The 26,414-nt window shown below is 43.1% G+C and overlaps 1 long non-coding RNA gene and 1 other non-coding gene across 3 annotated transcripts in view; both read right to left on the reverse strand.

Moving 5' to 3' along the window:
- A930035F09Rik overlaps nucleotides 1-26,414 on the reverse strand; it is a 153,525-nt gene that overhangs the window by 65,194 nt on the left and 61,917 nt on the right. The window lies entirely within an intron of this gene.
- Nucleotides 8,242-8,319, reverse strand: Mir21c (microRNA 21c). The gene has a single exon (NR_105822.1). It is a non-coding gene; the product is annotated as a microRNA 21c (primary transcript).

Consider the following 26,414-nt stretch of genomic DNA (forward strand, 5'->3'; position numbering starts at 1 on the left):
TCCATCCCTCTTCCCATCCAGCCATCAAGGGGTTCTCAACCTTGTTGGATGCCCCTCTGCATCTCTATTAGCTGCTATATCTTGTAGTGAGCTTCAAGATTATTTCTGACCTTCCCCTAAGAATCTTTGACCAGTTATATTAGCTAATGGAAGCAAGAAAATCAGACTTAAAACTCTAATAGCATCTGTTATAAAATATATCACCTCTCTCTCTCTGTCTCTCACACACACACATCTAACTATGTGCATCCATCAGATTTTTACTTGTATGAACAAGCTTTCATAGCAATCTATGTGCTAACACAGCTCCGAAGGGAGACCCCCCCTTTTCTGTGAGTTGTTTTCTTTGGATTCATACTCAGTGTGCAGGCCTTTCTGGCTCTCCACTGGCAGTACAGAGGAAAAGTATTCATTTTATGCACTCCTTTCTCCTCATCAAACTCCATGCTTCTTACCAGCACTGTGTTCATTTTGGAATGGGTACCACAAACCCCTTAATATCTTCGTGGTCTAAAGACATCCCCTGGATTTCAGAAGTACTTACTCAGGACCTCAGCTCTGCTCTGCTGAGCTGGCTCAGCCCCTGCTAGCTGCTTTCTTCTGCTGTACAGTCTGGAGTCTCCCATGTGCCATTCTGGAAGCTTCATTGCTACTCCCTCAGCTGCTTTGCACAGCTCCAATCCTCATAACCACGGTCTTACTATAAAGCCTTACACTGTCCTCATCCTTCACTTGCCTTTGAGCAGAAGCAAGAGTGACCTCATTGGATAGGCCACTCTTTATGGTTACTCAAAGTAGATGAAACCGTCAGCACAGAATAGTCTAATAAAGATATTTGCTTGCTTTAGAATATGCTGTCACAGCCTTGTGTGTTCCTCTGTGCACATGACTATGCTCCTGCATGTGTGTGCCACTGCATATATGTGTATCTTTGTGTGTGACGGTGGGTGTGTGTCTTTCTGTGTGTGCCAGTATGTGTCTATATCTGTGCATTTGTGTGTGTGTGTATATCACTGGTGGGTATGCCTGTGTATGTGTCAGTATATGTCTGTGTGTGTATGTGTGTGTGTGTGTGTGTGTGTGTGTGTGTGTGTACCAGTGGGTGGGTATGCACCAGTGGGTGGGTATGCCTGTGTATGTGTTAGTATGAGTCTGTATCTGTGTGTTTGTATATACACGTATGCCTGTGTATGTACATCTCTGTGTGTCTAAACTCATGCATACATGTGTGTGCATATATGTGTATCTCTGTATGTGGCTGGCTATATGTGTATGACTGAGATTGTGTATATATGTCTATGTGTGTGCCAGTGGGGGTGGGTGTGTGCCTGTGTGTGTCGATCTGAGTCTAAGTTTGTGTGTGTGTGTGTGTGAAGGACATAATGTCAAGCTTTGTGTTTCTAAAAAAAAATGCCCAAGAAGTCACATTACTCAGAAAGTACAAACCAAGCCCAAGTCCACAGAAAGCCACATAGCTGATGCCCTGATGCTGTGTACACACTGGCTGCATGGATGACATTTATGCTGGCATTGCCTCCACCTTCTCCATGAGATTTGCTTCATCCATCTTTCATAAGCATTTCCTTGTTTCAATGTATCATCTGTAGAAATTCATTGTGTGTTTTTTTTCTGTATCAGGAGCCACTCAGATGCAACCTCATCTGTCACTAAAGTCAGCTCTTGCTTTCCACCCCAGGACATGGTGGTGTGCTCTTTAAGTCTCCCTCTGAGAAGCTGCAGTTTTCAACCACCCTGTGTTCATTTGTGAGCCTTTATTTTGTAAAGGAGCAGTCAGTGATAGGGTTTGGAGCCACTGCTGTCAGATCTGAACTTTGCTCTGTAAGCCCTGACCAGTGTGAAGAAGATTCCAGGAGACTCTGGGTTTCTTTGCTACTAACCAGAGGCATCTAGATATGCACCATGCTCTCCCTCCCATTCTTCTGTGTTGCCATCATTCCTTCCTTTGATTCCATTCTTCACCACGGGTTTGATATTGTGTAGCTCACAGTGATGCTGCTGTACATAGAGGAACATTTCTTCCTCCCCTCCTCAGTGAAGTCGAACTCCTGCCTATGGCCTTGAGTCCTACTGATCAGCTCCATCCTCAGCCTCCATCCAGCAAGCACACCTCTTGCCTTCCTCCTTAAATCCATTTAAATCATGTTTACCCATACAAAACCTTTCATGTCTCTCAGTCTTTTAGAACCATGTTCCGTGTGTGATTCTGTACTCCATAGGTGAAGAGCCTCAGGATTTTCTATGAAGTCCCTGGAGATCCTGCCTGAACTGGGAAGATAACGATAATCCCTACTGTGAGAGCAAAGCTAGCTTCTATGGCAAGCCTCATTTTGCACTTTCATTTGTTACCTAAATCAGAGACACAACCATGTTCAGAAAGAGCATTATACTATCTGCAGATGGTAGAAATCACTGAGACTTCCTGGGTGGTAGTTGTGTGTGATTTGTATGTTCATATGTATGTACAGGTCAGAGGACAGGCTTGGGTGTCTGTTTACCTTTTGCTGTTGCTTTTGAGACAGGGGCTCTCAATGCCCTGGAACTTGCCATGTAGGTTAAATAACCTGGCCATCGAGCCCCAGGTAATCTAAACTTTAATACCACCCATGCCCTGTCAACACTGCTACTGCCATTACTGGGAGTATAGGCATGTGCTACCATGCCTGTTCTTTTTAGGTGGGTACTAAAGATCAGACTCATTCTTGTGCTCCCTAAGCACAATTTTATTCACTTAGCATACCATAGTATATCTAACCAGCACACAATTGTGGAATTATTAGAGAATGCATACTCTCTGGAATTTGGAAGTCCATAAAAGCTTCATCTTAGTAAGGTCCCTCTCGGTGGCTCCTCCTTTCCTGCCCTCTGGGTCACAAAGCTCCATAGGAATCTGAGAAAAGAGCCAAGAGGTTCCCAAAATGCAAAGGATGTGGCACACAGCTCTGTGGCCTGCCTGTGAGTGCACTGCCCTTTTCCCTAACAAAGATTTAGCTTAAAGCTGCAGGCCACTTGCTAGTGCCATTCACATTCCTAACTCCACCCCCACATCCTTTCAGTAATCTGCAGCAGAGCTGCCTCTGTCTCTAGCCAAGTCACCTTCAGTCAGAGGGCTCACACAACTCACTCCCTGCTTGGTCCTTGGCCCACTTACCAGGGCTGTCGCCAACTCTTCTGTCATCTCACCCTCCCTCCCCTGAATGAGGCATAAGCGGCCCCAGGTCCACTGTTTATTTCGTCTTCTCTCAACTGTGGACTCTGAATCACAACTGAAATGCTTGTGAGTCATACCAGGGTTCCCACTCACAGCATGTTAGTGTGGGCAGCTGTTGCCCCCAGAACTGAGCTTCATCCTGGTGATAGAGCAATGTTTGGCCACCTCCTGGCAAGCCCTCTTACTTCCTGTTGACCCTTCTCTCAGCAATCTCTTCCCTCAGCCACCCAAATTCTCCTCAGAACAATGAATACTTCACTTCTCCAGGAAATAGATACTTCAACCTCTAAAGCCAATGGGTCCCATCCTTGTTAGATCTTCCTCCTTTCTGTTCTCTCAGGCACGAACTACCCCCCTGAAGTCTCTGGGTATGGCTGGCTTATCCTTACCAGTAGCATCCCCCATCATGTTCTGTGCAAACCCCATGAAGATTTTTATCTGCACTCTTCCAGAACTTTCTTCCCAAGGCCCAAACTACCTCTGTGGCTCCTCTGTAACCTCCACCCCACTTCACACATAGCACTGAGGATGCTAACACTGAGCTCTTTATCTTGTTCTTTTCTGTGGAGAATACCCATCAAAGCTTGGCCCATGTTCCTCCTCGATTCACAGGAAGGGAAACACAGAGAAGTATAAGATCTCAGAGTTATGACCAGAGTTTAGAAACAGCATTTCTCTTTTATCTAAACTATCACTCTGGGCTGGACTGATAGACTCACTATTTGCTACTTGAAAAATAGCATACTGGGTAATAGAAATGTATTTAAGACTTTTTTGTTTTTCAATTATCTGATTATGACTTTGTGGTAGGAAAACATAGCAGTCATGAACCAAATCCATCAAGAGCTTGAGTTCCTATGTTTATCCTCACAGATCCCAGAATGTTCTGGAAAGCCATGGGCTATGGGAACTTGTCCTTTTCTTTCCTGATTCATCTTTGTACTGTTACATCTGTGAGTACATGAGAATCTGTTTCTCTAGAGCACTAGAGGATCACAGGTCAAGAGACGGCAACAGGGCCCATAGGAAAGATTCCTGGTTACCCATATCAGACTGACAGTGAGTCTGTGTATTACCCCAAACTCACTTAATCAAAACTAGACTCTACATTGGGTAGCATATATCTGTACATGTATTATCTTTGTCATACTGACACATCTAAGGTTATAAAAAAAAAACAAAACAACTGACTAGATCAGACAGGACTGTGGACACATCTATGGGAATTATCTCAATTGTTTATCAATACAGAAAGACTCAGTTCACTATGGGTGGCACCATCCCTGCACAGGGTGTCCTGAGCTGTATAAAAAAATCTAGGTAAGTGTGAACCCAACTGACCTACCAAACAGTATTCCTTCCTCCATGTTTTCTGTTTCAAGTTCTTGCTTGAATCCCTGTCTTGACTTCCTTCAATGATGAACTGTAGCCTGGAAGTGCAAGCCAACTAAATCCTTTCCTTTCCTAAACTGCTTTTGGTCATGGTGTTTGCTACAACAGCAGAGAACAGCTAGAACCATTGAGTCCCCATACTGGAGAGTCTGAGAGCTTACAAAAACAAGCAGATAAGCAACAACTCTCTCAGTAAACTGAACACTTGACCACTGGCCACTGTCTAGCTCTCTTGTGTATAGAGCACTTTGTCCAGCACTTTGTATCACCCTTTCCTTGTGTATGACACCATGTTATAACATGTCCTGTATCCTCTTGCTTTTAAAGTCACTTTACTTTTTGGTGAGTTAGATCAGGATTGTGTCAGCTATCTGGACACAGTCACCCAGGTGACCCTGGCTCCAACCTGCACTGCCTAGTAATCATACCCATTACCCCAAACCCTCTGCTCCCTGTTTGGTTGGTGTTGCTCAGGGTGCAGCATCATTCTCTCTCTCTGTAACCTAAAATCAACAGCCAATGTATGATCCTCAGGGTGTGTCAGCATGTTCATCCCCTCTGCTGCATACCTTTCAGGGTTCTTCCCTAGGACATCTTCATCTCTCCTCACACCTCACTGTGTGTGTAAGAAGCATTGTCCCAAGTCATTGTGGGACATAACACTGCCAATATAATATTTTGTGTACCTCTTTTGCTTTTCTTCATCTCTAGTTTTGACATTATAGTATTTGGCACTGAAGCCAGAGCCTTGCACACACTCTGTGAGCGTTCTACCTCTGAGCTGAATCCTTGACCCCTACCCTTAATTTTCATGGGTTTCTTTATATTGACTCTTTAACATATACCCAGATTTTTTTGATGCTAAGCAATCCAATGGCTTCTCCCTCCAGTAAGTACACAGTTCTTCACATTAATCACATTAACCATACATTCAGACTGATCTCTATCTGTATGGCTACCATTCTCTCAAACTTTCTGTATGTGTTGGGTTTTGCTAAGATGGAATGCTCAGACACATTTATTCCCGTGTCTGAGAGCACTCCTTCTTCCTTTACCGTTTACTAGGTTGTATATCTGTTTCTTAGTTTGCTTCCTTGTTTGTCTGTTTGCTTGCTAGTTTTCTTTTTGCTTTTATTTCTGTAGCTCTGGCTAGCCTGGAATTTGTTCTGCAGCCAAGACTGACTTTGGAATTGTTAGATCTTTCTAACTGTGCCTCCCGCAATCTGGGATTACAGGCATGTGCCACCACACCAGGCTAGCTGTTAATTTTTTTTTTTTTTGTACATCCTATCCTTTAACACTCTGTATACTTCTCTTGAACATGACACCAGGTCTATGGTTCAGCAAGACTATAAGAGTGACACCCTCTTTTTACCCAGTGTGTCTTCCTTAGATTCTTATACTTTTCAAGATGATTTCTTGGTAAAAATGAAATGGTTTTGTCTCTTAAATTCATTGTTATAATCTATTTAAACCATTTCTTCTGGTAGAACAGTCATTTCTTATTACAGTTCTTAACTTTTAATGTTCTGTGAGTTTATGCATTACTTAGTTTGCTTGTTTGCTAGCTTTTGAGACAGGGTTCCATGTAGTCTATGCTGGTCTCAAATTATCTCTGTTGCCAAGGATGGTTTTAACTCCAGAACCTCCTGCCTCTAAAACGTGAGCCTTGGAATTATAGGTGTGGCTTATGTGCTTCTGGAAATCTAGCTGAGGCTGTGTGTGAGTACTCTACCAAATGAACTACACCCTAAACCTTTCTGTACTTTGAAATGTCTTCCCTTTTGGATGATAGTTTGCCTGCTTTTAAAATCACAATGACAATTATTGATTATCCTTCAGCTCTGTGTTTAACTGCCATTCATGTATAGACAACCTTTCATGGAATTTTTAATTTACACTCTACCTTTGATATCTGCAAGATTTAGAGTCATCTAGAAGACAAACCTCTGGGCATATTTGGCAATGCTGTTCTAGGTGTCATTAGCTGAAATGGAAAATCCTCCTGTGTCTGGGACGGATAAAAAAGAGAAACCCAGATGAGCACCTATCTATCAGCATCTATCACCCTCTGCCTCCTGCCTGTAGATACAATGTAACTATTGACCACACACTCTTGCTGCTGAGTTTAGGCCTTGCAGATATTGTGTAACTATTGACCTCACACTCCTGCTGCCAAGCTTAGGCCCTTAAACTGTGACCCTGGATAAACCCTTCCTTTCTTAAATTGCTTTTGTCAGATATTCTGTGACAGCATCAAGAAAAAGTCATAACTAAAATAGTCACTCTGTGTTCAGTTCTATACTTACATATGTTTACACTTTAAGTGAAATCATTAGGATTTTCCATTATATCTTACAAAACTTTTTAAAAGAAGGGAATAGCATTTTATAAGGCGTACTTTTAAGTTATTTTCAAGTTTGAGATGTTTAAGAGAATCTAGACACATCATTCATTACTGTGAAGCACTTACTCATAAGAAGCACTGTTCAGTGCCTATAGCTTAGCTCTCTGATTTACTTAATGGTTTCATTCATGATTTTAGTTCTCTTTATAGATGAAAAATGTCCTGAAGGGTCTAGAAAACAGGGATCCTGTGTAATCTATCCATGCCACCCAGAGGTCCGGGACAGACTATGGCACTCAAAATTTTTATTTATTTTGCTCGACTGCTCCAAAAATTCTATTTCCTTCAATCTTATCTTGAACATATTGTAGATATTGGTCACCTGCAGTACTCTTTAGGTTTTTGACATAATCCAGGGACATCTTTGAGGAGGGAACATTAACTGAGAAAATGCCTCCATCAAATTGGCCTGTACCGAGCCTGTAGAGCATTGTATTGATTAATGGTTGGTATGGGAGGACCCAGTCCTCTGTAGACCATATTACTCCTGGGCAGGTAGTCCTAGGCTGTATGGAACAGAGGGCTGAACAAGCCATAAAAAGCAAACCATTGAGCAGCATTCCTCCATGGTCTCTGCTTCAATTTCTTCCTCCAGGCTCCTGTCCTGCTTGAGTTTTTGCACTGGCTTCCCTCAGTGATGGACTGAATAGGAATGTTGGAAAACAAGTGCTGTGTGAAAACTTCCTATGATTGAAACATTCTAGCCTTCAGGGAAGCATCTTAAGTAGGAGAGTAAAGTACTAAAAATAGCTGCAGGAAGATTAAACAACTCAAAATAGCTTCAGGAAGTCCCTGAAACTGACCAGACTTACTAGGCCTCTTCCTATGCTCTCTCTTCCAAGGGCTCTCTCTCTGGGGTGACTAGACAAGTTTGTGACATCTCCCCAGCAAAAGTTTATCACACAACACCAAACAAACTTTCCTCCCTGAGTTGGATTTCATCATGGTCTTTATTGCATCAATAGGAAAACAAGCTAGGATACTTAAGAAGACTGTTCACTTGGTCAATGACCAAAAAGCAGTAAAAATAAGCAATAAAAGCTAAGTCAGCCAGGCGTGGTGGCACGCTCCTTTAATCCCAGCGCTTGGGAGGCAGAGGCAGGTGAATTTCTGAGTTAGAGGCCAGCCTGGTCTACAAAGTGAGTTCCAGGACAGCCAGGGCTACATAGAGAAACCCTGTCTCAAAAAATGGAAAAAAAAAAAAAAAAGCTAAGAGTCCCCCTGAGAATAGCTGAACAGAGCTGTCAAGAAGATTGTACCAGTCTGATAAGCTAAGCTACAAAGAAGACTTGTAGACAAGCTGAGCTTCAAAGACTGAATCCAGCCCCACTACCTGTAAGAAGCAGAGACTAGCTAAGTCACATAGAAGAGGTTTAAACCAGTTGAGTCACTTGGAAAGGGCACTCTCCAACCTGTTGAGCAGGCTGCAGGCTATGCAATGTGCTCCAGGTTCCCAGTTTTGTGAGCTGTCACCCATGCTGGGGTGGGCCTTGGTGATGCAGCTGTCTTTGAGTCATTCCTTTTCCTATAAGTGATCCCTCGCCCATACTCCTGTAAGTAATCCAAATAAAACTCTTTGACTCATCAGGTTGAACTCTGGTAGTATCAATACTTTGAGTCTGCTATGGGCTCTCTCTCTGGGGTGACTAGACAAGTTTGTGACATCTCCCCAGCAAAAGTTTATCACACAACACCAAACAAACTTTCCTCCCTGAGTTGGATTTCATCATGGTCTTTATTGCATCAATAGGAAAACAAGCTAGGATACTTAAGAAGACTGTTCACTTGGTCAATGACCAAAAAGCAGTCAAATCTTAGGACATAGACCCAGGCACTGTTACGAGCCTCTGTTGTTTAGGTTGTAATGTCTAAATATATTCCACAGCCCTTCAGAGACAGCTCTGTCTTCTAATTGTGTTTTACCTGATTCTGTCCTTCATATGAGTATAGTTGCATACTTAGATCTTCAATACTTTGTTTTGTGCAAGTGGACTTTCCAGATTCCCAGGTGGTGAATTTAAAAATTGTCTTGGGCCTTCAGCCTGACATGAGACAGGGACTGCCCATTAGGGACACCAGTGATGCCCTGAGATCAAACACAAAGCTCTGAAATGTGCTACTTTTGCCAGTTGGATTAGCAACTGTCCTAATACTTATATCTGGGAAATGCTCAGCCCTCTGTCTCCATGCACCCTGCTCCTGGTCCTCTAAATCCCTGCACCTGTCAGTTAGGGAAACTGTACAACAGTGGAGGAGCGTGGTCTTTGTATGCCTCCTGTCTTGCTGTTCTTGTAATTCTTGTACTTCAGTGTCTCATCTGCCTCCTGAGACTTTTGGTGCCAGGCATATATTTTATTTATCCCATCCTTTGTATGGACAGATAAGTTAGAGTGCTCTTTTGTTCCCCCTCTGGGGCTATTCTTCTTTTATCAGTAATGCACGGGTTGGAGAATAGCTTTAATAGAATCTATCTTGAGTGACTGAGGGACATGTGTGGACTAGAATTCTCCTTGGGGGTGAGGGGGTGGGGAGTTGTCCTGAGTCAGGAGAAAGGTCTCCATCCTAGGATAAGTACCCTAACCCTTTACATGCAGAGAAAGGCTGGCTAAAGAGTCTCCACAGATGTATACAACTGTATCCTGCCAAAGATAACTATGAATGCAACCCAACACAAAACTGTGAACTTACTTTAAATATTGTTAGGGCCTTTGCCTCATGTTTTGGTAACTGTGTTGCAGAGTTCTAGAGTGTGAGCTTTGCTGATGGCAGTGCTGTAAGAAGGAGAAAAGAGGGAGATTTGGCAGCAGAGGACAAAATGAAATATGGATGAAAGCAAAGGCTGGGGTGATGCTATCTGAAGAAGGGCAGAGGGGTCACAAGCCAAGGGTCAGTGCAGGCATCTATACAGGGTAAAGGCAAAGACTCAGTCTGCTTGTAGAGCCTGGAGGTTTACAAGCTCTCCTAACACCTTGACTCAGCCCAATGAAAATGTAGGTGGGACTTCCAGAAATAGAAAAGAACAAGTTACCTTGTTTTAAGTCTCTGGGACTTAAAGTAGGTCTCAGTTGTTACAGCAGCAACTGGAAACAATGTGCATGACAGAAATCCTATGCGCTTAGCTTCTAATATAAAATGACACAGACCCTGTAAGTTGTGAAGTCCAGAATCCTAAGATGTAGCTGGTATCATCACATAGATGAGGACAGGGGATGCATAGATAAAGGGCAAAGAAAGCTGAACACCACCATTCATCTCTCCCTGCTTCCTGACTGCTGATGGATACCATGTGACCAGCCACTTCCTGATCCTGCCACTGTGCTTTCTCCACATAACTGACTGTACCCTCAAACTGTGAGCTTTTGTTGGGTACTTTTGTCATGGCTACAAGACAAAGAACTGATAGAGTCCTTAAATCCTCTAGATTTATCTAGAAATGACACATCCAGAACCACCCTGTGAGCTCCCTAAAGCAGCCTTCAGCTTACAAGCTAGATTTCGGTCTCTGATTGATGAGGGATACTTGAATTTCTTAACTCTGTTTGCACTTTAATCAATCATTTACAAAAAGGTGAAGCAATATAAATAATCATTTATTGTTTTGTTTTCATCCAGAAGTATTCTGTGGATTTATCCATATTCTAGGGCACCCCAATTCTCTCTAATCATTTGTCCTTGACTGAAGCTGAATTCTGAATTTTATATCTATTGCAACCCTCTTACTTTGTTCTGTGGAATACTTTTTTTAACTTCCTTAGGGAAAAAAATCTGTGCTTATTCTTCCAGATGAATTGCTACTAAGTTTCTGGTATATATTTACATGATTGCTTTTGCTTGAAAACACTAAATAGCAATTATCTAACAGTTCTTTCAAGGGCTTACCCTGGAGGTTGTCTATAGAGAAGGGTTTATCAAGCTAGAGTCAAGAAAGTAGAAACATAGGACCATTTCTAGAAGTCATCGGTAATTACCCCCTCTCTCCCAAACTGTGATTACTAAACGTTGTGCTTAGCATGATGAGTTGGCAGTTAGGATTCCTGAAGATGCACACATAGATGTCAGTCTTGAACTCAGTGCATGAATGGTAAACATAGGACATGCTCAACTAGAAGCAGGTCGGGGAGGAGGGTCAAGGGTTGAGAACCTCCCTGTCCTGAATGAGATTTTCCAGTTACAAAACCTGCCCTATTCTATGACTTTGTCAGTTCCCAGCACCACATGAAGCACACATGGTGGTACATGATTTGTAATCTCAGCATCTGGGAGGTAAAAAGAAGGGATCATAAGTTCAAAGTCATTTCTTGGCTACATTTTGAGTTTGAGAACAGCTACCTTTACAAGAAGAACTAAAAATATGCTAGACTGTAATAATCTTACATTTAAAGTGGAGGAAAAAGACACTTTACTGCAGAGGGCTCCCAGGAGGAAAGATGTTCTCCCATTGGTCACCACTGAAGATTTGTCACCAACCTCATCTGGAGGACATATCACTAGGGGTAGACCTTGAGGTTCCAGGGCTTCATGCCATTCCTAGTGTGTGCATGTGTTCCCACCTCCTCTGCTTCATGCTCGTAGTTCGAGATGCGAACTTTCAGCTTTCAGCTTCCTGTTCTAGCTGTTAAGCCTTCATGCTTGCCATATGTTGTCCACCACCAAGCTGTCCCCACCATTACGGATTCTAGCCCCCTCGAACCAGAAGACAAAATCAGATTTTTTTCTTCTATAAGATGTCTTGGTCATGGTGTTTTATCACAGCAACAGAAAAGCAATTAATATAGTGCCTGTCTTAGTTAGTATTTCTATTGCTTCAGCAAAACACCATTGCCAAAGGCAAGTCAATGGAGGAGAGGCTTTATTCAGCTTACACTTCCATATTGTTGCTAATCAGTAAAGGAAGTCAGGCAGAACTCAAACAGAACAGGAACCTGGAGGCAGGTGCTGATGCAGAGGCCATGGAGGAGTGCTGCTTACTGGCTTGCTTCACATGGCTTGTTTAATCAACTTTCTTATAGAACTCAGGAATACCAGCCCAGAGATGGCACCACCCACAATAGGCTGGGCCATCCCCTATTTACCACTAATTAAGAAAATACCCTACAGCTGAATCTTATGGGGCATTTTTCTCTCAATTGAGGGTCCCACCTTTTAGAGGATGCTAGCTTGCATTAAGTTGACATAAAATTTGCCATGGCACTCTTCAAATCTCCTTAGCCATTTCTACACATCAGTAGTAGTGGCATACACACACACACACACACACACACACACACACACACATGTATGTATGTCCCAGACTGACCAAGATTGCCAAGAAACCTTCATCTTCAATGGGAATGTGAAATAGCAGAGTCATTATGGAAAAAATTATGATTTACTAGAAAACTAAGCACACACATAAGGTCCAGCAGAATAAGGAGAATAAGGACTTTATTCTGGACAAATCAAAAGGTAGGCTCACACAAGAGCCTGTACACAAGTATTTTCTGGGACTTTGATTAATTCTAAGCCTGTGAGCAAATGTCTTTCAAAGGGTAGATGTAAAGTGAACTATGGTATTCAACAATGAGAACTCCTCTATACTTGTTAGTGCAGACACAAGTCTGATGGGTTGCCAGGGGATTGTTCAAAGTGGAAAAGCTGATATCACAGTTTACATGTGCCATCACTCCATTCCCAGAAAGAGTCTATAATAAGCAAATGATGGAAATGAAAAACACATAAAGAAAGAAGGGACTGGAAGTAAAGCTCACTGGTAGAGCTTTTACCTAGAGTATTGAAAATCCTGAGGTCTACCATCCAGCTCTGCAAAAGCAAATAAGTAAACAAGCATGATGCCAAGAGCTAGGAAGCAAGGGAAGGAATGGGAGTGGCCATGGCAACAGACTCCCCAGTGGTGTATCCTTGTCATGAGACTGCCATCTCGACTGGGGGAAGGAGCCACACCAACGTGTACAAACTTCAGTGTGCACACAAGTAAGTAAGCACACATAAGATGAAGCTCTGGACAAGGCTTGTGGAAAGCATCAGTGTTCATTTCTTAATCCTGTTGAGCACAGTGGGGTTTGGGAGTAAACAGGATCCACTTCCTTTTTTTCAACAAACTGCTTGGAGATCTCCAGTCAGCTCAAAATGACAAGCTCATCACAGAACATCATCTGCAAGCTGTGGCTGGCCCAGACCTAGTCTTAGATTAATAAGCGTGTGCTTCTGAGATGTGCTTGTCCTTGGGAGATGAAGCTTTAGATGGGGGACTCAAGAAATGGGGAAGGTAGCTGGGCATAGTGGTGCATGCCTTTAATCCCAACACTCAGGAGGCAGAGGCAGAGGCAGGTAGATTTCTGAGTTTGAGGCCAGCTTGGTCTAAAAAGTGAGTTCCAGGACAGCCAGGGCTATACAGAGAAACCCTGTCTCGAAAAACAAAAAAGAAATGGGGAAGGGGTTTGCCATCATACTTTGTGTCCCCCCTTTCCCCTCTTCCACAGGATCACTAAGTCCCGCTTATTGTACAGTCATCAGAGCCATCTCAAACAGGTCAGCAAATTGTCTTGTTAAATGAAACACACATGCATGCATGCACACAAGCACACACACATGCGAGTGCACACTATAGACAAGAGTGTAAAGGAGGTAGGAAGGAAAACAAAAAAGAGGAAGTGTTCCATCTGAGACTTTAACCCTGATACTTTGTCTTCAAGGACTCTTCTCAAAACCTGTCCCAGGAATTTCTGATTTACATGCTGCCCTTCATTGAGTAAGCCATTTAATTAAGCCACTACAACTGGTCCATGGGAGATTCTAAATCATTATTCCCATGTCATCTTTTCCTAACATGACAAAAACAAACAAACAAACAAACCTGGGTTCTGGACTCAGTTGGCCTCCACTTTCTACTTAACACCAGCCCTGCAAACTAGCCCTCAGCATCCCAACACTCCAGGTTCCCTCCCTATCACACACCTGCTAGCATTTGGTCCAGCACAGAAGGGTCCCTGCTCTGGCATGGGAGCCCCTCCCACATCCCATCTGTGTCTGTTCCTGATCCTGTTGGCTGTTTTTTTTTTTCCTGACAGCCTCAGTCCTGACCCTTCCTGGGTTCCTTCCCTGACATCGCCCCCCCCCCCCTCCAGCTGCTGAAACCACACCTTACCCTTGCTGACCCAGATCACATCACACCCTCTCTTCTATAAGATTTTGCATTTACCCTCACAAGTTGGGTAGTTTTATGTTTGCAATTGTCTGTTATTCTCATCATTTTAAGGAGATTGTAACATCTTTGAAGGCATTGGCTGGGTCTCAGAGTTCTTTGGATTACCAGTTCAAGCAATGTTGCAGTGTAAGGGACAATAAGAAGTATATGCCCCTCCAGCATGGAGAAGTTTGAGGGGTAATGTATGCAAGGGTGTGGAGGTTAGTGTGCTAGAAGGGCAAGATGAATAGTGAAGGATAGGGAAGGCACCAAAGGTAACTTCTTGACAGGAGCTAAGGATTCTGGTGAAGTAGCAGCAACAAACACCTTAACATTTAGAGATAGTTAGATGGCTCAGTTGATAAAATGCTTGAAGCACAAGGTGAGGTCCTGAATTTGGTCCCCATAACCCACATTAAAAACGCAGGTGTGGTGGTGCACACTTGTAATTCCAATGTTGGGGCTTGCTAGCATGCAAGTTTCAGGCCAATCAGCAACCCTGTCTCAAAACACAAGATGGGCAGCACATGATGAATACCAAGGTCCCCTTTGGCTTCTAAGTGAGTTTGCAACCTGTTCACAGGCACAGGAAATCACAAGCCAGTTTTTGCCATCCCTAAATCCTCAGCAGTATCTTTCGTGTCCCAATCAGAGCCCCAGGTGCTGTTTTCACACACCAACCTTCCTAATCATGTCCTCCTGCTCCTTTGAAATATAATTTGCCAATCCAGCCCAGAACTTCAAAGCCCAGTCAGTGCCCAGTGCTGGTGAGAGGAAAGTCTGTGACTACTGGTCCTTCCCCTACCATGCTGAATCCTATCCTGAGCTCAGTCCTGTCCTTACTTTACAGTCTCATTTTTGGGTAAAACGGTCGTTTCCTCTGGGTAGTTGCAGACAGGGAGGATGTGAGTTCAATGTGGTGAAACGGCAGGAGATCCATTGGTTTCCTTAAAGCTCTTCTTGGCCAGAGCCCAGAGGTAATTTGTGTGTGTGATATATTGCCCTATAGTATTGGAAAACACCATGCTGGTCTGTGTTTGCTAGTTTATGAAACTGCAAGAATGTGTGGACTGGGATTCTCTCCCAGGTGCTATGAAACATCTACTGGTTTGAATTTTCTTTGTCTTTTGGGGTCTCTGAGGATTGAGAGAGTCCAAAACCTTCCCCACATTCCCACCCCTATAGACTCACAAGGATAGTCTACTGGCTGTGAGCCCAAGAGCAGAGAGCCTTTGAACACACACCCTTGCTTGCTGATCTCCTGGCTTCACAGACTTGCCTTCTCCAGTTTGATTTCAGTGGGAGCTACAGAATACCTTTGTATGCGTGTTTCCATTCACCTTGCTTTACACTGAGATAACAGCTCGTACTTTCAGGCAAAAGTATTCCAAACCGCGTGTTATGAAATCCTTAACAGAAGCACATTAAAACCGGACTCTAGGGTGTAGAGTAAGTCATTTGAAACAGATTTACACTGAAAAAAATTAATTGAAAGGATTTACTTTTTTCAAAAATATGTACAATCAACTGACCTGGAGGTATAACTATACGCAATACCCTTGCTTTAAGGTTACCCTCGGTACAAAGCGACAGGCTACTTGTTTGTTTAGCTCTTGTGATAAATTCCATTTTTTCCAAGTGTGATATAAACTTCTGGGGACATATCTATCAGCAAGCAAGGATGGTGTAATAGGTTTTTGTGAATCTAATATATGTGCCATGGGAGGTAGTGTTTAATTGGGCCTCCATACTCCTTTTATTCCAAGAAAGCTATCCTACTGCCAAGCTTTTGTCCAAATTGAGATTGCTAAATGATATAATTATAGTTATCATTTTTCTCCTTTAATAAATCCCTTCTCCAGTCTTAGAGTCCATTAAAGGTGAAACAAAAACAAAACCATTTCCTAAAATCACCTTTCATTACTCAGGTATCTTCTTGAAAACCCTAATCAATTCCTTTCCTGAAGCCTTTCTGTAATTAGGTGTGGAGTATCTGCTTCTTATTCATTCATTCAGACAACAGACATCTTCTCTGCAAACTCTCATTTCTCCCTTCCAATTTGGGCTTTGCAAGCAAGCCTGCTATTTATTCCTGGGACTGATCGATGTCTCTCAATTTAATCCTCAAATAATTATATTCAAACACCCAAAGAGCACAAATGTAGCAGCCTAACTATTTAACTCAAATTCTAAATCACTAGCTATTCATGATTATGGTCGTAATGAGTTTTTAGAGCATATATTATCATTATTTAACAGCAGAAAAGGGGTCGGTGTTTCTTTCCCTCACTAAATCAAAGATGACTAAGGTTAGCATTCTACCAGACCCTTCAGGTGACCTGTGGGTGTTGAGCAGGCACTGGGGTTGCCCCTCTTCTTCATTAATGGAGGCTAAGGAAGAGAGTGAAAAGCAAGATGGGCCCAGTGACTTAGGGTTGTTTTTTTGTTTTGTTTTGTTTTTTTGCTGACATGATGTCCATGCACTTACACAGGTTGAACTGGGAATATAAATAGAGCTGGGGTTTGGAGGTTTGCTTTCTTGGTTTTGTCTTGGCTTTTTGTTTGTTTTGTTTTTGTTATTGTTTTTATTTTTGGTCGGTCTCTCTCTCTCTCTCTCTCTCTCTCTCTCTCTCTCTCTCTCTCTCTCTGTTTTCTCAGATACCATACACTTAATTGTTTTTTTTTTTTTCTGTGTAGCCCTGGTTGTCCTGGAGCTCACTCTGTAGACCAGGCTGTCCTCAAGTTCAAAAATCTGCCTGCCTCTTCCTCCCAAGCACTGGGATTAAAGGTGTTTACCCCCACTGCCCGCCATACACTTAGTTTTTTGAAACACTGGAACCTGGAGCTCACTGAGTCACCCAGACTATTTAACCAGTGAGCCCTAAGGACATGTGTGTCCCCACCTCCATAGTCTGTAGATTACAAGTACATACCACCATGCTGGCTGTATACACGAGTTCTGGACATTGACCACTTATGGAGCAAAACCTTTACCAATTGAGGCTGTTCCTAAACCCCAAATAAAGAAGCTGTGAGAACAGGGATACACGCTTCATGGCTACACATGCACACATACGCATATACACATAAGCATGCACACACAGACACATACACACATACATATGCACATGTATTCATAGACATACACACACACACACACACACACACACACACACACACACACACACAATGGAAGAGAGAGGGAGGGGATAGAGAGAGAGAGAGGCTCAAACAGGTTCACTATCTCTGTGTGCCTTCCAGAAGAGAATACCTCACTCATGCTATCCCACTGCCCCCAATCACTGCTACCCATGGGCAAAACATGGGATAGAGGCCTTACAACCACCCAAGCACTATCCCACATTGGGTGGGTACACAGAAGCCCTAACTCCCAAGGATGCGCAGCTTCCTGTTCATGACCCAAGCCTAGTGATCTCTTTCTCAAACCTAGCCACTCCATATACCACACCTCTATATTCCTGTCCCAAGCACTACACATATACACTCCTGTCCAGAGCCTATCAGCTGCCCAGTTCCAAACTGTTGTCTCTAGCATGGCAGACCCTGGGTTTCTGGGCTGCTTAACTTTGTTCTTGGATATTCCCAGCTGGTCATTTGCCTCACTTTTGGCTTCAGAGGATGTCTCTTCCCTCCTTCCCAGAGGTGTTAGTATAAGCCAAGCCAGGGTACCTTACTGAGCCTCCTCTCTTCCTGGCTGCTCTGTGGATGGTCACCACATGTTTGACCCCAGGAGGCACCCCTCTGTTGGTTCCTCTTAGCATTGTGCCACAGTAGAGTAAGGCTGCTTGGTTAAACCGCATTTGTAGTGATCCTGGGCATGGCAGGCAGTGTTGTTAATGTCTCCTCACATCACAGTGGACTCTGTGAAACTTGAGGACATCTGGGAAAGTCTATTCTTCCACTGGCTCTCAGTTTCTTGCTTTTAGTTATTTATGAATTTGTTTGTTTGTTTGTTTGTTTGTTTGTTTTTGAAGTACTGGAGATTGACTATATATAGTCTGTCATGTTAGGTACATGTTCTGAACTGAGCTATAGGCTCAGTTTTCTTTCTCCCTCTCTCCTATGTATGCATTAATTAATAAATGTCTATTCACATGTGAGTGGGAACACATGTATGTGAAAGACATGCTGATAATGAGGGTCTTTCTCCATCATCCTCCATCATACACACACACATACATGTGCACTATATATACACATACACATGCAGATTCTCTTGCCATACAATGAATTTTCAGTTTAGGTTAGTCTGGCTAGCCAGCCTACTTGAAGGACCACCTGTCTCTCCACCTACCAAGCACTGGAATTTCAAGAAGGCCACCCACACAGTTTATACACAGATTTGGAAGACCCAAACTCTGCATTTTATGTTTACACAACAAGTGTTTTACAGGTGAACCATATCGCCACCCCTCTTATTTTAACTTTTGGAGATCACAAGGCTGAGTATCTTTTACAATCCCCCACACACACTAGCTTCGTTGGTGATAACACCTCTGGTTTGTGATGATGATAACAGCTGCTTAGGTCTATTTTCATCAGCTTAAGAGACAGAATCAACTGCCTATTTGGGCCTGAAGATATGATGAAAGGCCTGACCTTTATAGAGACTTCAAACTCACCCAAAGACATGGCCATTTTTTGAATATACCTTCTATGAAAAGCAGTGGAGACAGATCACACCAGCACTAATTGCGCCAGTGTCCAGCCTGATCACTTTTCCTCCATACATGAAGCCATTCTGCTGCTCTCATGACATACCACCAAACCCTGTCCCCAAGAAGGACCACAGTCTTTAGCCCTAACACTAGCCAAATCTGATGATTAATCTCAGTTGTCAGCTTGACTGGATATGAGATCAACTAAGAGAAACATATCTGGGCTAATCTGTGAGGGTATTTTTGGACATATTAACCACACCAGGAAAGACTGTCCTGCAGAGTTTCCCAGAGACCCATGTACAAAGAGGTCAGCATGAGAAACCACTGCTTCCCCAGCCAGCCCATGCCCCCTTGCTAGTGAGAGTACATATTCTGTTGCTGCCATCCTTCCCTGGCATCAGAACCAGCTTCTTCAACCTCCTGAAAGGATGAAAGACTAGCAACTCCCCAGGCCAGGGACAGAGTGGGACTTCTAGGGTGTCTACTTGTCGAAGTAAGCAGCCACCAGGTTCTCAGCCTTTCTAGTGTACAGGTTGCAGTTGTTGGAGTGCCCAGCCATATTATGTTAGCCAATCCAATAAATCTCCTTTGTAATAATATTCATTCCATCAATTCTGTACCTCTAGAGAACCTTGCTTAATATAACCAGGTGATGAACAAATATTGTTTAACTTACTGGCATAGAACACAGCAAAGAAAGGGTCTTAGTTTATAATATTAGCACAGCATTTACAATGAATCAAAGAGGAGACTCAGGCTGAGGGCAAAACTCAATGATAGGACACTTGCCTAGCATGTTGCTAGACCCTAGGTTTTATCTGAAACACTTAAAAGAGGGAGAGTAGAGAAGGAGGAGGAAGAAGAGGGGGGAAAAAAGGAAAAGGAGAAAACTCTCTTTAAAGACACAGAGACAATGCCTTAATCAAGGATCTCTGCCAGTAGACTACCCTACACTAAGTCAAAAGTCATCTTCAGCCATGTCAGAAAGGCTTGGAGTGTTCTCCAGCTGATTGCATAGTTCCTCCAAACAGTGACCACCACCACCCTTCCCCAAGAGAAGCCAAATTCTGTATTCAACAGCACAGTGATGCCCTCCCCTTCCTGGCAACTCAAGACAAGCTGAAACTGCAAAGGACAGAAAAACTCAATGATTGCCAAGACTAAATGCATCTGTCCCCAAAAGCTCTAGCGAAAGTTAGGAAGCGACACCAGGATGAGATCACCCAGTGTAAAGAGAATGGCCACTTCAAGGGCAAATGTTAGGAGTTTTGTGCTACAAAAGAAGCAAATTAGTAATGACTAGGCTCAAAAAAATGAGTTTTGAATCTAAAAATGAAAGCATAAGAAATAAGCCTAGAGATTTTAACAAAGAATGGCGTTTTTATCTGAACCACAAGCCTTGCATTTCGTCAGACTGCTTCTTAGAAGATCATAAAATCCTCTGTTATGAAAGCTGTGGAAGCCCAATGACCTTTTGGCTTGTTTTCAAGAAAGCAGTGAAGCTGCTCTCCCAGCAGCGGTGGAAGTGCTCATCATCAAGATGATGCTTGATCCTGGGTGATCTTTAATTTTGTTTTAGAAAACTGAGAGTTCTACGCACAGGAGTGCAGCATTTTCTGTCTCTCCATGGTGTGACATCAGCTCCCAGGGACTGGTGTTGGGAAAGGAGGTTGCCAAGGGTGAGCAGAAGTGAGTAGAGAGGCTCTGAAAAGTTGCAGTACACATATAGCCACGGTTTGCTAATGTCTTCTGTGATGTTATTCCTAACAGCCTGCTCCAGTGTTGGTATTAAAGATAAGGAAATCCCTCCTTGCCTCCTCCCCCACTGATTACTGCACATTCCAGTGGGCACCTCCTCTAGTCCTGCCCTGTGCCCCGTCTCTCTAGCCCTTCAGGCAACCGCTCCCTGGAAGCCTGACATGCCCATGTTCTATGTCAGTCCACTTTGAGATGGCTAGCCTGGAATACAGCAATATCAGGCCAGAGGGATGGCTCATTGGTAGTTTGCTCCATATGCAAGAGGCCCTGGGTTCCATCTCCAGCACTACAAAAGTAAAATAAAGTCAGAAACACTGGAAATGAAACAACTTTGTAGAGTTCTCACATTCACCTCAGAGTCCTGACAACCACTCAATCTTGCTCCTTTGCCTGCGGCTCAGGAAAAGTTAGTCACAGAGCAAGATGGGGGACTACAGGAGCAAATTAGCTTAAAAGAACTTTCAAAGGCTGAGGCTATACAGTTCAATCAGGAAAGTGCTTCCTTGCAAATTGAGAACCTGAGTCTGATCACTAGAACCCAAGTAAAATGCCAGGTGTCATGACATGTATCTGCAAACCTAGCACTGGGAGACAGCGATAGGAGGATTCCTGAAGTTGGCTAATCAGCCAGCCTAGCCTATTCAGCAAGCTTTAGGCTAGTGCCTTGGTTTGGGTTACTATGATTAAACACTATTACCTAAAGCAAATTGGGGTGGAAAGGGTTTATCTGACTTTTACTTCAACACCTGTAGTCCATCACTGAAGGAAGTCAGGACAGGAACTTAAAACCTGGCAAGAATCTGAGGGCAGGAGCTGATGCAGAGACCACAAAGAAGTGCTGCTTACTGGCTAACATGCTCCCCATGGCTTGCTCAGCTTACTTTCTTACTGAACCCAGGACCATCCTACAGGTGACCCCAACCACAAAGGGCTGTGCTCTCACCCTTTGACCACTAATTAAGAAAATGCCCCCCAGGCTTGCCTTAACCCCAATCTTACGGAGGCATTTTCCCAATTCATGCTCCCTCTTCTTTGATGGCTCTAGCGTGTGTCAAGTTGACATAAAACTAGCCAGGACAGCTAGTAGCAGACATTGACTCGAAGAAAAACAGAGACAACTCCCTGAAGAACAATACTCAAGGTTGATCTCTGTGTGCTTGTATGCATAGATAAACAAGGACATACATATATACACATGCACCCAGGCAAGCTGAACACCACGTACACACACACACACACACAGTGGGGGGATGAAGGGTGTCAAGAATTCTAATCACTTGCAAGATTAGATGAATGTTGAGATTGAGCATAAAGAAAAAACTTCATATGAACATATGGATGAAGGAAAAATTAACAATGTTAAAGAGAAAAAATGATTCTACTCATCTACTCATGACACTGCCAATGGAGGGGGAGACAGAAAAAAATATGTGGAGGTCAGAGACTCTCCTTGAATATAGAAAAAGCATAGGGATTCCAAGTCTTTCCAGGTTAAAAGTCAGTGCCTCATGTCCCCTCATCCCCACCTGCGCAGTATGCCTCTGTTTAAAGTGGATTTCATTGGAATTTTTAAGGTATCTACCACGAAACTAAGAGAAAGTCCATGTCTGAGCAAGCCCAGACCCCTTCCACCAAGAGTATGCCTAGTAGAACTTGAGAAACTGGGAAGAAGATAGTATCCCAGAAAAATCCTGTAAGTTTGCTTCTGTATTTGCAAATAAGGAGGAACAGAAATTTATTCAAAATGGCACAGCCACCGTAGCCTCCCTGTCTTCAGCCTCCTTCCATTACACTCCCTCTCTGAGACTCAGATTTCTGAGGAATAATGAGCAAATGGAATTAGGTCGCTTGTAACCCAATTTCTTATTTCTCAATGAGATCAGGAAAGGAAATATGAAGGCAGGATGTTCGTGACAAGAAGATGGGCCAGCTCGGAGGAGCCCCGGAGTAGACAATGGTTTGCACTATTGTCCCTTGGAGAGGTGGCATCTGTGCAGTGTGTGAATCTGGGACAGGTGCAGAAGGGGCTGAGCCTTGCTAGTGATCTTGGACCACAGTGACATTCCAGAGCAGGTGGGACCAAGCTATCCAGCTCACATGTGTATGAGTGGATTATTTATGCACAGTATTAGAGGCTGTCTATCTGCCCCATTCAGTAGGGTTCCTCTGGGTAGAAACACAAAGACGGCTTTGATTTGGTATTTGCTCCTGGGAGAAGGGCTATCGATCACTGCCTAGGGTTTCTATGAATGTGGACTAGAAGATTCTAGGAGACTCCATATAAACAATCTATCCAGTCAATTATTTGACAGAGTAGCTCAGTAGTGGAGTATGTGCAAAACCCTGGGTTCCAGCTCTATATAAACCAAGAGAGGCAGTGAGGGACAATGATCCCAGTACACAGAGATGAAGGCAGGGTGGGGAATGAGGGTGGTGAATCATGGTCATCTTTAGCTCCTTGGTGAGCTGTAGGCCAAGCTGGGATACATGAGACCCTCTTAAAACAAAGCCTAATATTGTCAATGGTTACATATTACCTGGATGATTCACTGCAAATAAGAAAACTAATTAGACTGGCACATCATCCAGAAAAGGATAGAAATAAAATGTACTCCTAGAGTACAAGCTACTTATGGACTACAAGATCAGGGGTGCCTTGAGCTTCAACATGGACTGGGAGTCGCCAGGACATTCTACTTGGTCTTTCTGTTTGACTCTATAAATGCCTTTCTACCCATTGTCCACAGGTCATAGTACACGCAAGCAGATTCTATTGGTAGGTCCTCATGTCTAGTAACAGAGGACAAGCAGAAACAGTGAGCTCATTCTAGGAAGACTCCAGGGTCCACCCCTGGCCTGCATGGTTATATCCAGAGAACATTACATTTCACAACGAGACTAAGAAGACAGGTCTTAGGACCAAAGTGCTGGGAGACCTCTTGTCAGGTACTCTAATGTTTGTTTATATTGCCTAGGACTCAGGGCCTTAGACAGCTTCTAAGCCAAACCAAATGTTTTGTAGTTAAAAAAGAAAAGGAAAAAATCTGAGACTCCAAAAAGGGACTTGCATAAGCTTACAAAAGTTGCAAGTCACAGTGTCAGATTCATCTAAAATCCTCCTATTCCAGCCCTCAACCATTGAGTTTGCTCCATGCCTAGCTTGGCCAAGAACCTGGAAGATGGTAATGTTAAGTTCAGGCAAATCTCCATCTTTGGGGGTATTCAATTATCAGGGAAAGAGCACATCAAATACTATGAAATGTTAATCCTGAGCTGGGATGAGAAAGACATATAGAACCAATTCCACTTTGCTGCTGATGTCATTGGCCAGATCATAAGGGTAGATCACAGCACCGAGTGCTTTGAAGAAAGAAGAGTTGCACCCAAAATAAACTCACTGACACCCACAATTTTACCTGCTGAAATAGCTTGTGTTGACTCTGTGTGCCTCTTTATATATATATTTTTTTTATTACGTATCTTCCTCAATTACATTTCCCTGTGCGCCTCTTAATCTTTAGCACATTTTTTTTGTTGTTGTTGTTGTTTGTTTTTAGACAGATTCTCATGCAGCCCAGGTTGGCCTCCAATTCACTGTGCAGTTGAAGATGACCTGAACTTCTGATCTTCTTGCCTTCATCTCCTAATTACAAGCATGAATCACATACATGCACCAATACACCACAATAACACACTGATGGGCATCAAACCCAGAGCTTAGTGTATGCTAGAGACTGAGCTAGAGCCACAGTCCCACCCCTGACATTTTGATAAGGCTCGAAAGTGACGATCAGCTTGGGAGGGTCCACAAACTGTGCTATTGCTCATCAGCTGATGCTGTCCTCTCACTAGATTCTGATTGTGTTAAGTTGGCACTGCCTGAATGTTTGAAAACAGTGAAGCTATACTACCAACTCAGAATAGACTATCTTTCTCAGAGATTCTTACAGAACAGGCATCTTAGGTATTTGTTTGCAGACATTTGTCACTCCCAGCTAGCATACTATTGTTGAAAATGTAAAAGCCTATGACAAATTAAAATGACTTTGGTCTGGTCAGCCAGCAGCTGGAATACTGTCATCGTGTGTCTTCACTTTTCTTGTTTGTGCAGAATTATACTTTGGGGACTTCACTTCCTGCTCTTTTCTCCTTTCTGCTAAATCCATGTCAACTTCAAAGTCTCCAGCTCCCTTTCTTCTTAGAGAAGTTCTCTTGATTTTCAATGCCATTCTTCTCTCCTATTCAAGCACGAATCCTTCTGTAAATACGTGTGTTCCTAACCTTTTCTTCCATTGGCACAAAACACAAATGGAATTAGAAGAAAAATAAATTAGTCAAAAATAGCATCCCTTTATTTTGTGCCATTTTATATGATTATAACATGCTAGAAATGTCACTATAATTATAGCAACAAATTATTTCAACAATCCTCAAAGTGATGCTATTTATAGACAACTGGAGATGGATAGCAGGAATGACTTCACTGTAGGAGAAGCCCTGCTCATGGATGTGCCTAAGCCTCAAGCCAGGCTACCTGGCACGTGGAAACAAGGGGCATCCCATGTCTTCACTTAAAACCAAAACACGATAAATGGAATAATTAAATGGGCACATTTAGGTCATTTCAGCTTGGCTTTTACTTTGCATCTCTAGAGTGTTGGGGTCTGTGTATAACAACTGCATCACCCCTTACCTTTCTTCAGATCTGAAGATCAGAAGAAGTGACAGGAGAGAAATACTTGGCACAGGAAGAGAGTTAAATGCACACGGATGCTTTGTCTATGGCCTTTCCTGGGACAATGTACCTGCTATTACACTATCATATGCTATGCTTGCTTCTTGAATTTCACCTTGAGTAGAGGAGAGAGCTGGTGGGTGTCCTTTCTTTGTTGTTGGGTTTCCCTCCTTTTATTTTTAGTCTCTTTCATCTTACAGGCTTTATATATTTTTGCTTAACAAAAAAATTCAGGGATGGAGTAAGCTTCACAGTACCTGTTCCCCCCCCCCCCCCCCCCCCCGCTGGAGGATGCAATTGCAGAAAGTTCAACCCAGGCCACAGAACTCTACTTGGGATGTGGTTTAGGGAGGAAGAAAATAAACCATTTAACTAGAAAGACTTGCTTAATAAGCCACAGTTGTGTCTTTTGTGTGTGATTTAATGCATACATACCCATACACTCAACCCAGGTCACAGTGGAGAACTATTAGGGTGATGACTAAGTAGCTGGTCCTCTCTACCCAAGAACTTGGCTGTGCAGCTCTGGGGTGCCTCTAATGAAAAGTGTGAAAAGAGTTGCAGTTGATAATCACAAACCTAGATTGGAAATTTTTTAGCCAACAACAACAACAACAAAAACAACACCCTATGGCTCTCATTTTCCTACTTTAGCTGTGTGTATCTATGTTTCTTTTTGTTAAATGTTCATCTGACATGTTTAAGTTTCATTAAAATGGCTTTTGGGTGACTAGGTCTTGAGATGGCTCAGTCAGTGAAATGATTGTTGTGTAAGCACAGGGATCCCCAACATCCACATAAAACTGGATGCACACTGAATTATTTCTAAAGCTAGTAGGTGAAAATAGGAGGATTCCTGGAGCCACCAGGCTAGCCCAATTTTAGGTTCATTGAGAGTTCTTGTTTGAAAAAAACAATGAGTCGGAGAACAATGAAGGAATATACTCAGCATACATCCCTAGCCTATACACACACAGAGACATACACACACACTCGGTTTCCATCACTGGGTATCTCTGGTGAGTATT

The sequence above is a fragment of the Mus musculus genome, chromosome 8 (assembly GCF_000001635.26).
Source record: "Mus musculus strain C57BL/6J chromosome 8, GRCm38.p6 C57BL/6J".
Lineage (NCBI taxonomy): Eukaryota > Metazoa > Chordata > Mammalia > Rodentia > Muridae > Mus > Mus musculus.